Raw genomic sequence first — 12326 nt, forward strand, 5'->3', positions numbered from 1 at the left:
GAATGTTTATTGTAATTAAATGTAATTAAATAATAATTAAAAACAAAGCAGTACATTTGACAAAAATATTTCCAGTGTTTTTTGGATTGTGCTGTGAGGATTTTGTATAAAAGCACTTGATTTGATACAAAATTATGCAATTTTATGTTGAAAATAATTAATTAATCATTTTCATTTGATTAAAGTTTTAATTAATTAATTTGATTAGACACAAAATATTTTGGTAATAAAATAAAATAAAAATATCAAATACAGAATTCAGAAAAAAGAATCGTCCGATAACCACAACATACATTATGATCTATGTTTTTGCTTAAATATTACAACTGCTGGGCACATATCTGTAAAGTGTCCTGGATTTGTGCCTTGAAAAGAGTGGAAACCCTGAAATAGCTATTGTTTCAGTTGTACATATTTTAAGCATAATTCCTTAGCAAAACAGTGATCTGATGACAAAATAAGATGAGTAAGTGGAAAAATATCGGTATCAGCTTATAGTTTTTGGGTCGAATCGGTAACGGCAAAACATTTTCATATTGGTGCATCCCTAATTAATTACCTCTAACTGAAAATTTGAGCAACTGCAGTATTTGATAGTATGTAGATAGGAAAATACAGCATTACTGTAGCTCAACTAATGCTAGTGACACCAAGGTCGTGGGTTCGGTTCCATGGGAACACACATACTGATCAAATTTATGCTTTGAATGCACTTTAAGCCACTTTAGATAAAAGCATCTGCCAAATGCATAAATGTAAATGTAAACAAATAAAGAGCACATTAAATTAACTATGAATCTGTCTAATCAATGTGTTCATCATCCTCAGCTCAAAAAAAACAGTTTTGAGTATTAAACTGGGGCAGCAGACAGTCAGAGTAAGATTTTCTGTTTGATGTCAGAAGAACATACATGATTATACAGAACAAGCTGCTTTTGACAGCTTTTTTGCCCTATTTTATACAGACAGTGGAAAATAGGACAGGAAATGATGGGGAGAAGAGGAAGAATAGAATTAGGAAATGTTGCAAGCCAGACTCAAACTTATATCTTCCGCATAAGTACCACAGCATAAAGCATGCACATGTTCTAACCAGGCCACCGACTTGTCTGTTTTTGTCACAAAACTTGTATTAATACAGAAATATGTCACACAAGGCAACATGTGACATTTTCATAAGGAAAAATACAGTTCGGTTAAGTTACACTTGTGATTAGCTAGGTGATATTTGAATTATATTTAAATGTAACTTTTTGATTAAGCAGGCAATTCAACATCATACATTTTCTGTGCTGCCAGGCAGAATTTAGAGACCATGACCACACTGACCAAATGTGGAAGCCTCTAATTTGGAGCTCTAAAATAACACATAATTACAAGAGTAAAAAGAGATTCTATCTCGATTCTATTGTGGTGATTCACAGTTTATTCAAAATTTCTGGAACTTAAGTGGCAGTGAGTGTATCGTCCTGGTTACTTGCGTCACCTCCGTTCCCTGATGGAGGGAACGAGACGTTGTGTCGATACGGGTATAAAAGGAGCTGGTATGCAACCACTTATTCAGATTTTATGCTGAGGAGCCGAGACAAGGTCCGGCCATTTCAGCGGGTAGTTCAGCATTGTGGCAGGAGAGACATAACGTCTCATTCCCTCCATCAGGGAACGGAGGTTACACAAGTAACCAGGACGTTCCCTATCTGTCACTCACTCAATGTTGTGTCGATGTAGTGACACTAGGGGTCCCTATACAAATGCCGCAACTGGCTGAACTGTGTTACGTGAACTGGCGGTGTGTGACGGGCAGACCACTGTGTGCCTCGTAGCCAGAGCACCAGGCTGACACGTAACCTCCCCCAACACTATTATGAGTGTCGAACGGCCCTTTGTAGCACGTGTACTGGGCCGGCAGCAAGTCTCACTGAAAACTCGACTGTCACAGGGCTCGGAGGAAGTCAACCAGGGAACACAGTTTGTGAACACTTACTGGGAGTTAACGGCGCACGTTGTCAGCTCAGGGGAGGTGAAAGGCGCTATGTGCAAGCGATACACCTGGCCGGCTGTCCCGGACTTACCTGCTTGTGTGTGCTACTACTCGGGACAAAACCGGTTCCACCCGGAGGTTGTAGAACCTTGCAAAGGTGTTGGGTGTTGCCCAGCCCTCTGCTCTGCAAATGTCTGTTAGAGAGGCGCCACTGTTCAAGGCCCAGGAGGCCGCTACACCCCTGGTAAAATGGGCTCGTAGCCCTACCGGGGGCGGCACGTCCTGGGCGTGATATGCCATAGTTATGGCGTCAGTGAGCCAGTGGGCGATCCTCTGCTTGGAGACAGAACTTCCTTTCCGCTGTCCACCAAAGCAGACAAAGAGCTGCTCAGAGACTCTAAAGCTCTGCGTGCGATCCAAATAGATGCGAAAAGCAACACAGCAACGTCAGGGCTGGGTCTGCCTCCTCCTGGGGCAGCGCTTGCAGGTTCACCACTTGATCTCTAAAAGGGATCGTGGGAACCTTGGGCACATAGCCCAGTCGGGGTCTCAGGATCACGTGAGAGTAGCCCGGACCAAACTCCAGGCACGTTTCGCTGACAGAGAACGCTTGCAGGTCTCCTATCTTCTTGATGGAAGTGAGCGCAGTCAGGAGGGCAGTCTTCAAGGAGAGTGCCTTAAGCTCAGCTGACTGCAAAGGCTCAAAGGGGGCTCTCTGTAGACCCTGAAGAACTACAGAGAGGTCCCATGAGGGAACGAGGCATGGTCTGGAGGGATTCAGCCTCCTGGCACCTCTCAGGAACCTGATGATCAGGTCGTGCTTCCCTAAGGACTTACCATCCACTGTGTCATGGTGTGCCGCTATAGCGGCTACATACACCTTCAAGGTGGAAGGGGACAGCCGCCCTTCCAACCTCTCCTGCAGGAAGGAAAGCACCGATCCGACTGCGCATCTCTGGGGGTCCTTCCATCGGTAAGAACACCACTTAGTGAACAGATGCCACTTAAAGGCATACAGGCACCTTGTAGAGGGGGCCCTAGCCTGAGTGATCGTGTCTACCACCGCGGGTGGTAGACCGCTTAGGTCTTCCACATCTCGTCCAGGGGCCAGACATGGAGATTCCAGAGGTCTGGTCGTGGGTGCCAGATGGTTCCCCGTCCCTGAGAAAGAAGGTCCTTCCTCAGGGGAATTCGCCGGGGGGGACTGTCGCGAGGAGCATGAGGTCTGAGAACCACATCTGGGTGGACCAGTAGGGTGCTACCAGGACGACCTGCTCCTCGTCCTCCCTGACCTTGCACAGGGTCTGTACAAGTAGACTCACTGAGGGAAACGCATATTTGCGCAGTTCAGGGGGCCAGCTGTGTGCCAGCGCATCTATACCGAGAGGTGCCTCAGTCAGGGCGTACCAGAGCGGGCAGTGGGAGGATTCTTGGGAAGAGAACAGGTCTACCTGTGCCTGTCCAAATCAACTCCAGATCAGCTGGACCACCTGAGGGTGGAGTCTCCACTCTACCCTGAGGGTAACCTGCCGTGACAGCGCGTCCGCTGCAGTGTTGAGGTCGCCCGGGATGTGAGTGGTTCGCAGCGACTTGAGGTGCTGGCCGGAACCTCCGCAGTGCGAGCAGAATTGCCAGCAACTCGGGGCAGTTGATGTGCCAACGCAGCCGCGGGCCCATCCATAAGCCTGCGGCTGCATGCCCATTGCAAACAGCGCCCCAGCCCGTCTTGGAGGCATCTGTCGTGACCACAACGCACCTGGAGACCTGCTCTAGGGGAACGCCTGCCTGTAGAAATGCAAAGTCGGTCCAAGGGCTGAAGAGGTGGTGACAGATCAGCGTGATGACCATGTGATGTGTCCCGCGGCGCCATGCCCATCTCGGGACTCAAGTCTGAAGCCAGTGCTGAAGCGGTCTCATATGCATCAACCCAAGCGGAGTGGCCACCGCTGAGGATGCCATATGCCCCAGGAGCCTCTGAAAGTGTTTCAGTGGAACCGCTGTTTTCTGTTTGAATGCCTTCAAACAGGTCAGCACTGACTGTGCGCGCTCGTTCGTGAGGCGCGGTGTCAATGAGACTAAGTCCAACTCCAAACCGAGAAAAGAGATGCTCTGAACCGGGAGGAGCTTGCTCTTTTCCCAGTTGACCCGAAGCCCTAATCAGCTGAGGTGCAAGAGCACCAGGTTCCTGTGTGCACACAACATATCCTGAGAGTGAGCTAGGATTAGCCAATCATCGAGATAGTTGAGAATGCCAATGCCCACCTCCCTTAACGGGACAAGAGCTGCCTCTGCGACCTTCGTGAAGACGTGAGGGGACAAGGACAGACCGAAAGGGAGGACCTTATACTAATACGCCCGACCCTCGAATGCAAACCGCAGGAAGGGTCTGTATCGAGGTAGAATCGAGACGTGGAAGTACGCGTCCTTCAGGTCTACAGCCGCGAACCAATCTAGATGCCGGACGCTCGCCAGAATGCATTTTTGCATCGGCATCTTGAACAGGAGTCTGTATAAAGCCTGGTTCAGTACTCGCAGGTCCAAGGTTAGCCACAACCCACCGCCTTTTTTCGGTACAATGAAGTAGGGGCTGTAAAAACCCCTTCTTCATCTCGGCCGGAGGGACAGGTTCTATCGCATCCTTCCGTAGGAGGGTAGCGATCTCCGCGCGCAAGGTAGCAGCATTTTCGTCCTTCACCGAGGTGAAGTGGATACCGCTGAATCTGAGCAGACGCCTGGCAGACTGAATCGCATAGGCGAGTCGGACGGTCCGGATCAACCACCGCGACGGATTGGAAAGCACAAGACTCAAGGCCGTGCTGAGTCCAGGGACATTGAAGCACTTACCTGGCTCCTTGTGACCACCCCTGGAACAGCCTGGGATGGGGGAGGAAGAGGCCTGTCCTCGCGACCCGTGGAGACTGTCACATCGGGGGCGGATTTGTGCCACAGCTGGGCGTGCAGGGACGGGGAGACCACCGCTGGAGCGCCAACCCTGCAAGGATAAAAAGGTGGACGGTGGTCGTGATGACGCTGTGCACACCGGTTATGTGACCCAGGAAACGAGGAAACCGCTCTTTTGATGAACTGTTGGGTTCCGCAACCACTTGGGCATGCGGCGAAATTAAATGAAAAAGCAACAAAAGATTCTCCTCCCAGCCCTCCACCGGGGAATGGAGTGGTCTGTTTACCAGCTCCAAGGTGGGTTTCGTCTTCGCTGGGTCACCTGTCTCAGGGGCGCTTCGAAGCCTTCCGTGGGTTCTTGGTGGCCGGCCATGAGATGGTTGGCGTTTGCTTCCTGCAGTGGGCTCCACGCAGGGGCCAGGACAAAGGGGCGGGCTGCGGTGGAGCCGGTGCAGTCAATGCAGGGGGACACCCTTGGTGACGAGCAGGTGGGGTGCGGGATCTTGAGCTGCACTGGGGCACGATGTGCCGGATAGCCTCCATCTGCTGCTTCACCGTCGAGAACTGCTGGGCAAAGTCCTCGACAGTGTCGCCGAATAGGCCAACCTGGGAGATAGGGGCAGCAAAGAACCGTGCCTTGTCGGCCTCACCCATCTCGACCAGGAGGCGGGGAGCCGCTGGGGTGAGTCACGCCCAGACACGAAAGACAGCGATCGTGACTGTCCGAAGTTGAGAGGAAACAACTGCAACCAGGAATAACACAAACGGAAAGGCATCTTTAAAAAGATGCTTCTTTAAAAAGACGTTCCGTGTGTGCCGCTTTTTTAGAGAAATATACTCTTTTAGAAAAATATACTCTCTTTTTTCTGCCGAAGCGCCCAGGGGCGTTCTCTGCAGTGCACCAGTGCAGAGGAGGGAGAAGCCGCTGAAATGCGCTGTCAGATCCAGTAGAGGTGAATGAACAGTCAGCTCAGTAAACATCGACCGTTCGGCTCCGAAGAGAAAATCTGAATGAATGGTTGCATACCAGCTCCTTTTATACCCATATGTCCGGGGGAGTGGTATGCAAATACCACTCACCAATTTTCATTGGCCTTTTATCAAAGACCAGAGGTGTCTCGGGCTCCCAAAAGTGGCCCCTAGTGTCACTACATCGACACAACGTCGAGTGAGTGACAGATAGGGAACCACATCCACAGGTAGGGTAGGGAGGGTTACTTTTGAAATGTATTCCACTACAGATTACAGAATACATGCTGTAAAATGTAATTTGTAACATATTCTTTTAGATTACTCAAGGTCAGTAACGTATTCTAAATACTTTGGATTACTTCTTCAGCACTGGTAGATTTTTTCACTTGTCTTGACTATAAAAACTCTGCCAGTACAGTAAGAAAAAATACACATAAAAATACATTCTCTGAAGAACCTAAATATTTTATGCAGTGTTGTTTCTAAAACAAGATCAATCAAATTGATCTTGTTTTAAGGATTTTTAGATATTTTTACAGGAAAACAATACAAAAATGATCAAGAATAAGATTTTTGCCCTAATATCAAAGGTCTTACTAGAAAAAAAATTAATTATTATCCAACGTGAATTTTCTTGATAAAAAAATATGATCGTGCCTGGTAACGTGCATGTAAAATGGATAGAAGTAGCATTTTAGCTTAGGGTAAAGCTGACAATTTACACAAGGTTTATTTCTATTTCTTCTGCTCCAAACTTAGTACTTCAAACTTACTTCTCTGTCTGCTCGTATGAAGCAGGAAGAAAGTGTTTCACCACTGTTCAAATGCACTTTGGATTGCATCATTTATATGTAGAAATGTTTTACATCTGAAAGGTAAATGAAAAACAAATGACAATAAAATGCAATGTAATCTCTTCAGTAATCAAAATACTTTCTGAATGTAACTAATTCTAATTATTCTAACATGCATACCTTCTCTGCCTAGAGACCTGTCAGTTTAATCTCTGCTCAACAACAACATAAACTGTGACAACACAATTATCAGTTTTTAATTAAACAAATATCAACAGGCCGACACCATGCTGAAGAGAGAGAGAACGTATGCCTGAGAGAGTTTGTGTGTGAATGTGTGAGTGTGTATTTTGGCAACCACATACTTGTAGGTGAGATGGACCCATGGACTCAGGAGTTATGAGACTGGCATTATGGTATCGTGCATTCATGCAAGTATGTGTCTCCCTAAGTGATATGTCACCATGGCAGACATTATTTAAAAGAATTAACCTGTGTAGAGGCTGACACCTGTCAGATGATGTGAAAGAGAGAGAGTGAGCAAGCTTGAGAAAGACAGAGAGGTATAAAGTACAACAGTGTTATCGGGAGTCACGTCCTTGACTGAACTGCAAAAGTGCTGACACGGGGTGCCACCCCTGAAGTGTCCATCAGTCTGCCTGGATCGCAGCTAAGATAAACTAGCTTTTGGTCCCTAATGACTGAGTAAATGTTGCAACCCTGTGATAAAACATGACGTGCCACTACACAATGCAGGAGTGAGTGATTTCAGCCTCACAACTTCATTACAAAACCAAGGACATGCACACAGCTGGGCAAATACCTCCTCATCCCAGTCCTACACACCCAAACACCTCTGCCAGCTCACTCTGACAGCCCTGACAGAAGAGAGGGTCACAAGTCATGTGGTCCGGCATAAAATACAATCAACCTGCCACTGAAATATATAGAATTAATCTTTCTTGGCCTCCTATTTCATTCGGGGGCTTGCAGCCAAGTGAAACAAGCTGCAGTATCTTTACTGAGTGAAAGGCAAAGGGAAAATGCAACCATCCAAATACTGAGGTCACATTTTTGCTCCTGCTGAACTGACCAGACAGGGGCATGTAAACATACCACAGTTGCTCGATTACACTCAAATAAAATGACCAATTATTAATCAAAAACCTCTTTACATTTTATAAGTTTTTATAGTCCACCCTCATACACCAAAAAACAGACGGCTACACAACATGTGATTTTTAGCTGCATCGCTTACATATAAAGGTATTATTTACCTGGTGTTACCTGGCTGTGAGTCTGTGCAGCTGAAGTTAGGGGTGTTAAATTCCACAAATTTTTTTAATCAACTCCGATTGCGATTCCTGGTTTCGGAATCAATGGAATTTATTCCGAGTCAATTCCAGACTAATTTTCTCGGTTCTTTTTTGATTTCCAAAACAAAAACGGGAGGTAAAGTTAATTCTCATAGTCAACAATATAAAGCGTTCTTTGCATTATTTATGATAGAATGAATGACAAAAGGTCTTGACAATTTCTATGAATAGGTTGTAATGTGTAAGGTGGGCAAAGAGGAGGCAGGAACCGGCTGAATAGTCAACATAAACTTTAATGACATAAACTCAACATAAAACACATAGACACACACACACACACACACAGTGGCCGCGTGTGTCTCTCTCTCTCTCTCTATCAAACTGGCGTCTCCGGCTCCCCTTTATCTCTCTCTCCCGCTGATTAGGTGGCTCAGTGCCGGCCGTGCAACCTCCCGGGCTGGCCACGCCCTCCTCCTCATCACATAGGTCTATTCTAAAAATAAATAAGTGCCTATATACTCACTGAGCACTTTATTAGAAACACCTGTACACCTACTTATTTATGTGATTATCTAATCAGCCAATCATGTTGCAGCAATGCAATGCATAAAATCATGCAGATATGGGTCAGGAGCTTTAGTTAATGTTCACATCAACCATGTTGATCGTGTCATGATTGTTGGTGCCAGATGGGCTGGTTTGAGTATTTCTGTAACTGCTGATTTGCCTGGATTTTCACACACAACAGTCCTAGAGTTTACTCAGAAAAGTGTCAAAAACAAAATCATCCAGTGAGCGGCTGCGAACGGAAACACCTTGTTGACGAGAGAGGTCAATGGAGAATGGCCAGACTGGTTCGAGCTGACAGAAAGTCTACGGTAACTCAGATAACCGCTCTGTTCAATTGTGGTGAGAAGAATATCATCTCAGAATGCTATTCTGAGATGCGGGTTGGCGCTGTTTTGGCGGCACGAGGGGGACCTACACACTGATCGGTGTATGTGCCCTTTTATACCAATAGAGAAAAATGAACTTTCTCTTCTGGATCTCACTGATATAGCAATAATGTACCATTGTATAATCATTACTCCCAGATGTACCTCTCACACAGAGGTACAATTTATTGCTTTTATTTCATTTCCATTTTTTTCATCAGCAGTTGCCATAAGTTGCAAGAGCTCTGTCAGCAGCTTCAAAAATTACAGGGGCATACTGAACTGGTGTGTGGTAATGCTGGTGAGTCTGGAAAAGTTACACACACACACACATACACACACACACACACACACACACACACACAGACACACAGACACACACACATAAACACACACACACACACACACACCAGGGTCAGAAATTTAGAGAGCTTAGGGCAAATATGCCACTTTGACTGACAAAAATTCCCCCACAATTTTAAGTGTAAGGGCAACAAATGCCCTTGTAATGAATTCTTCTGTTCTGTATTTATAACATCTCATATAGTTCTTAATATTCTATTATATTATTTGGCAAGTATAAAAGGATGAGACGTTTGTTTCAAATGGTAAAGAAATATACACTCATAAAGGTAAAAAATACAATAAAATAAAAAACGGGCCTGAAAATTAAGTCCAGGGGTGAAATTTTTTTACATTGGCACACACACAAATGTTGGTGGAGCTATCATAAGGATAGACAATTATTTTTATACTGTACGAACTATAGATTCTATCCCCTAACCCTACCCCTAAACCTAACCCTCAAAGAAAACTTTCTGCATTTTTACATTTTCAAAAAAACATAGTTTAGTATGTTTTTTTAAGCGATTTGAATTATGGGGACACTAGAAATGTCCTCAAACACATTTATAGCATAATACCCCTTGTAATTACCAGTTTGTAACCTAAAAAAATGTCCTCGTAAACCACTTAAACCCACCCACACACACACACACACACATACAGTAACGCAGTAGATTTACCTAGCTATCTAAATGAGGATACCATAGACATCTATTGTTTTTAAATAAAGCTTATTATATTTACTACAAACTAACCAAACCCTAACCTACCCCTTAAAACACAATTTGTCAGATTATGCTAACTTCTCAGGACAGTTTTGTCCCCAAAGTATAGGTAAACACCAGAAGTGTAAAAAGTACACAATAATTATACTTAAGTGAAAGTATGGATACTGAGTGAAAATTTTACTCAATTAAAAGTCCAACAATCTAGCCAAAAACATACTTGAGTGAAAGTAAAAAAAAGTATTCACATTAAAGTATTAAAAAAGTAACTTTTTTCCTAGCTAGAATGAAATCAAGAGAGGAGATTGTGTGAGAGAGGATGTTGTTAAATTCGATTGGTTTGTTAAGTCGCCTAAATACTGTCTCTGACGACTATCATATATCTTCCCCAGTGGCATTCGCAACCTGGTCAAAGAATCATGTTACAATAACTCAATTATTGTGGAATGAACACTAGAGGCCCTAAAACAACCACTTTTATCCCTTTCACTCAAATCACCAGTAAAACAGTTTTACTGTAGCGCATGACTCATTTTGGCATTTGCATTACATAACCAACTACATTTACAAGCTTGTTAGAGTGTGATTAAATTGCGCAGTTGCTCAACTGATAGAGCTTGTGATACAAAGGACCGGGTTACAAGTCCTGACTCGACACGTGAGCAAAAGTGTCATAGAAGCACCACAAAATGACGTGGTTGCTTCAGAAATTGTGCTTTTCATCTCACATTTGCTTTTTCTGACACTATTGGTTAGGTTTAGGTTTAAGGTTTATGGTAGGGAGGTAGGTTTTGTTGATTTAAATCTCGATAGAACATTAGCCTTAAATACCTCATCTGTTTGGGAGAACATTTAACTCGCTTTAAGCGCCACACAGTGGACATTTCACTTCTGAACTGCATTGTGACATGTTATGAACCACATAATTTTATTTTGCAAAAATTAGGGGTGCACCGATCGATCGGCCACTGATCTAAATTGGCCGATCTTCTTTTTAAGTCTGTGATCGGTGATCGGCCGATCTTTTTTGCAGCACATAGTGAATCACACATACACTGCTACTGTAATGAATGAGTGCTTTCTTAGCCCTTGATGCATGACAGTGTGGCCTCTGGAGGGTGAGTTATTGGCAATTCTAAGTATTCACGAATTTAAACTTTCAGACATGCTGTTCAGATGAATATGCAGGTTTGTTTTTAAAAATGTGGATGAATATTAAGTTGCCCATTTTCTAGAGTCATTAGAGTAGTAATTCTGACTCATTGCGCTGTGAATATGGAGAGGATAAAGAGACTACAAACGGGCATAAAAATTAATTAAACAACAAAAAAACATGCTTATACAAATCTGAGTATACGTGATGTAACGTGAGTCGTAACAATCAGACGTTGTGTTGAGCGATGGAGACTGTTTGAGCGATCATGAGCACTTTCAGCTTCACTCAGCTTCAAGTGTCAATCAGTTCTCCAGGTGCTCTCAATATCTCATCAGTCACTCATCTCAGTGCTATTCTGTGAGGATCCCAATTTAAATCAACAAAACCTACCTCCCTACCATAAACCTTAAACCTAAACCTAACCAATAGTGTTGGTCACATTACCACTAATCGCAGCAGTTACATGTTAACCATAACGGCACCACGTCTTCATGCATTTGCTTAATAATTAATGATTTGTGTTACAGCATAACGCCAAAGACAGTAAACAAATCCTGTTTCTCACTGGAGCAGTTTTAGAGCTTGTAATGGATATATTTTTCTTATTTTTAACAGCATTTCTCCAGTGTGATGCTCTCATGTTTTTTTTTTTTTGGTTGCCAGTATGTCACAATGACCTTTGATATTGACAACAGAACTATTCGTAACTGTTTCAAAACAAATGTTAGCCATTCACAATTAATGTAATTTTAATGTAATTTTGGTAACTTTATAAAAAGGTTCCATTCATTAACATTAGTTAATGCATTAGGTATCATGAACAATTAACAAAATATTTTTACAGCCTTTATTAATCATAATATTAGTTAATAAAATTACATTGTTAGTTCATGTTAGTTCATAGTGCATTAACTAATGTTAACTAATACAACTTTTGATTTGAAAAATGTATTAGTATATGCTGTAACTAACATTAAGTTCATTAGTTCGTGTTAACTACAGTAATGTTGTTAAATAATGTTAACAAATGGAACCTTTTTGTAAAGTGTTACCGTAATTTAACTGTGTTGGGCATAAACATAACTGCACAATATAACTTGCAAAAGTGTGGCAAAGGGCAATTTTTAAAAAATTGGAAATCGATATCAGCCTCAAATTTTCTGATCGGTGCACCACTAGCAAAAATATTGCCACAGTCATG

The 12326-nt window shown here is 43.6% G+C and overlaps 1 pseudogene; it reads left to right on the forward strand.

Moving 5' to 3' along the window:
- LOC127454560 (diacylglycerol O-acyltransferase 1-like) overlaps window positions 1-12326 on the forward strand; it is a 51162-nt pseudogene that overhangs the window by 5119 nt on the left and 33717 nt on the right.

Source organism: Myxocyprinus asiaticus, chromosome 16 (assembly GCF_019703515.2).
Source record: "Myxocyprinus asiaticus isolate MX2 ecotype Aquarium Trade chromosome 16, UBuf_Myxa_2, whole genome shotgun sequence".
Taxonomy (NCBI): domain Eukaryota; kingdom Metazoa; phylum Chordata; class Actinopteri; order Cypriniformes; family Catostomidae; genus Myxocyprinus; species Myxocyprinus asiaticus.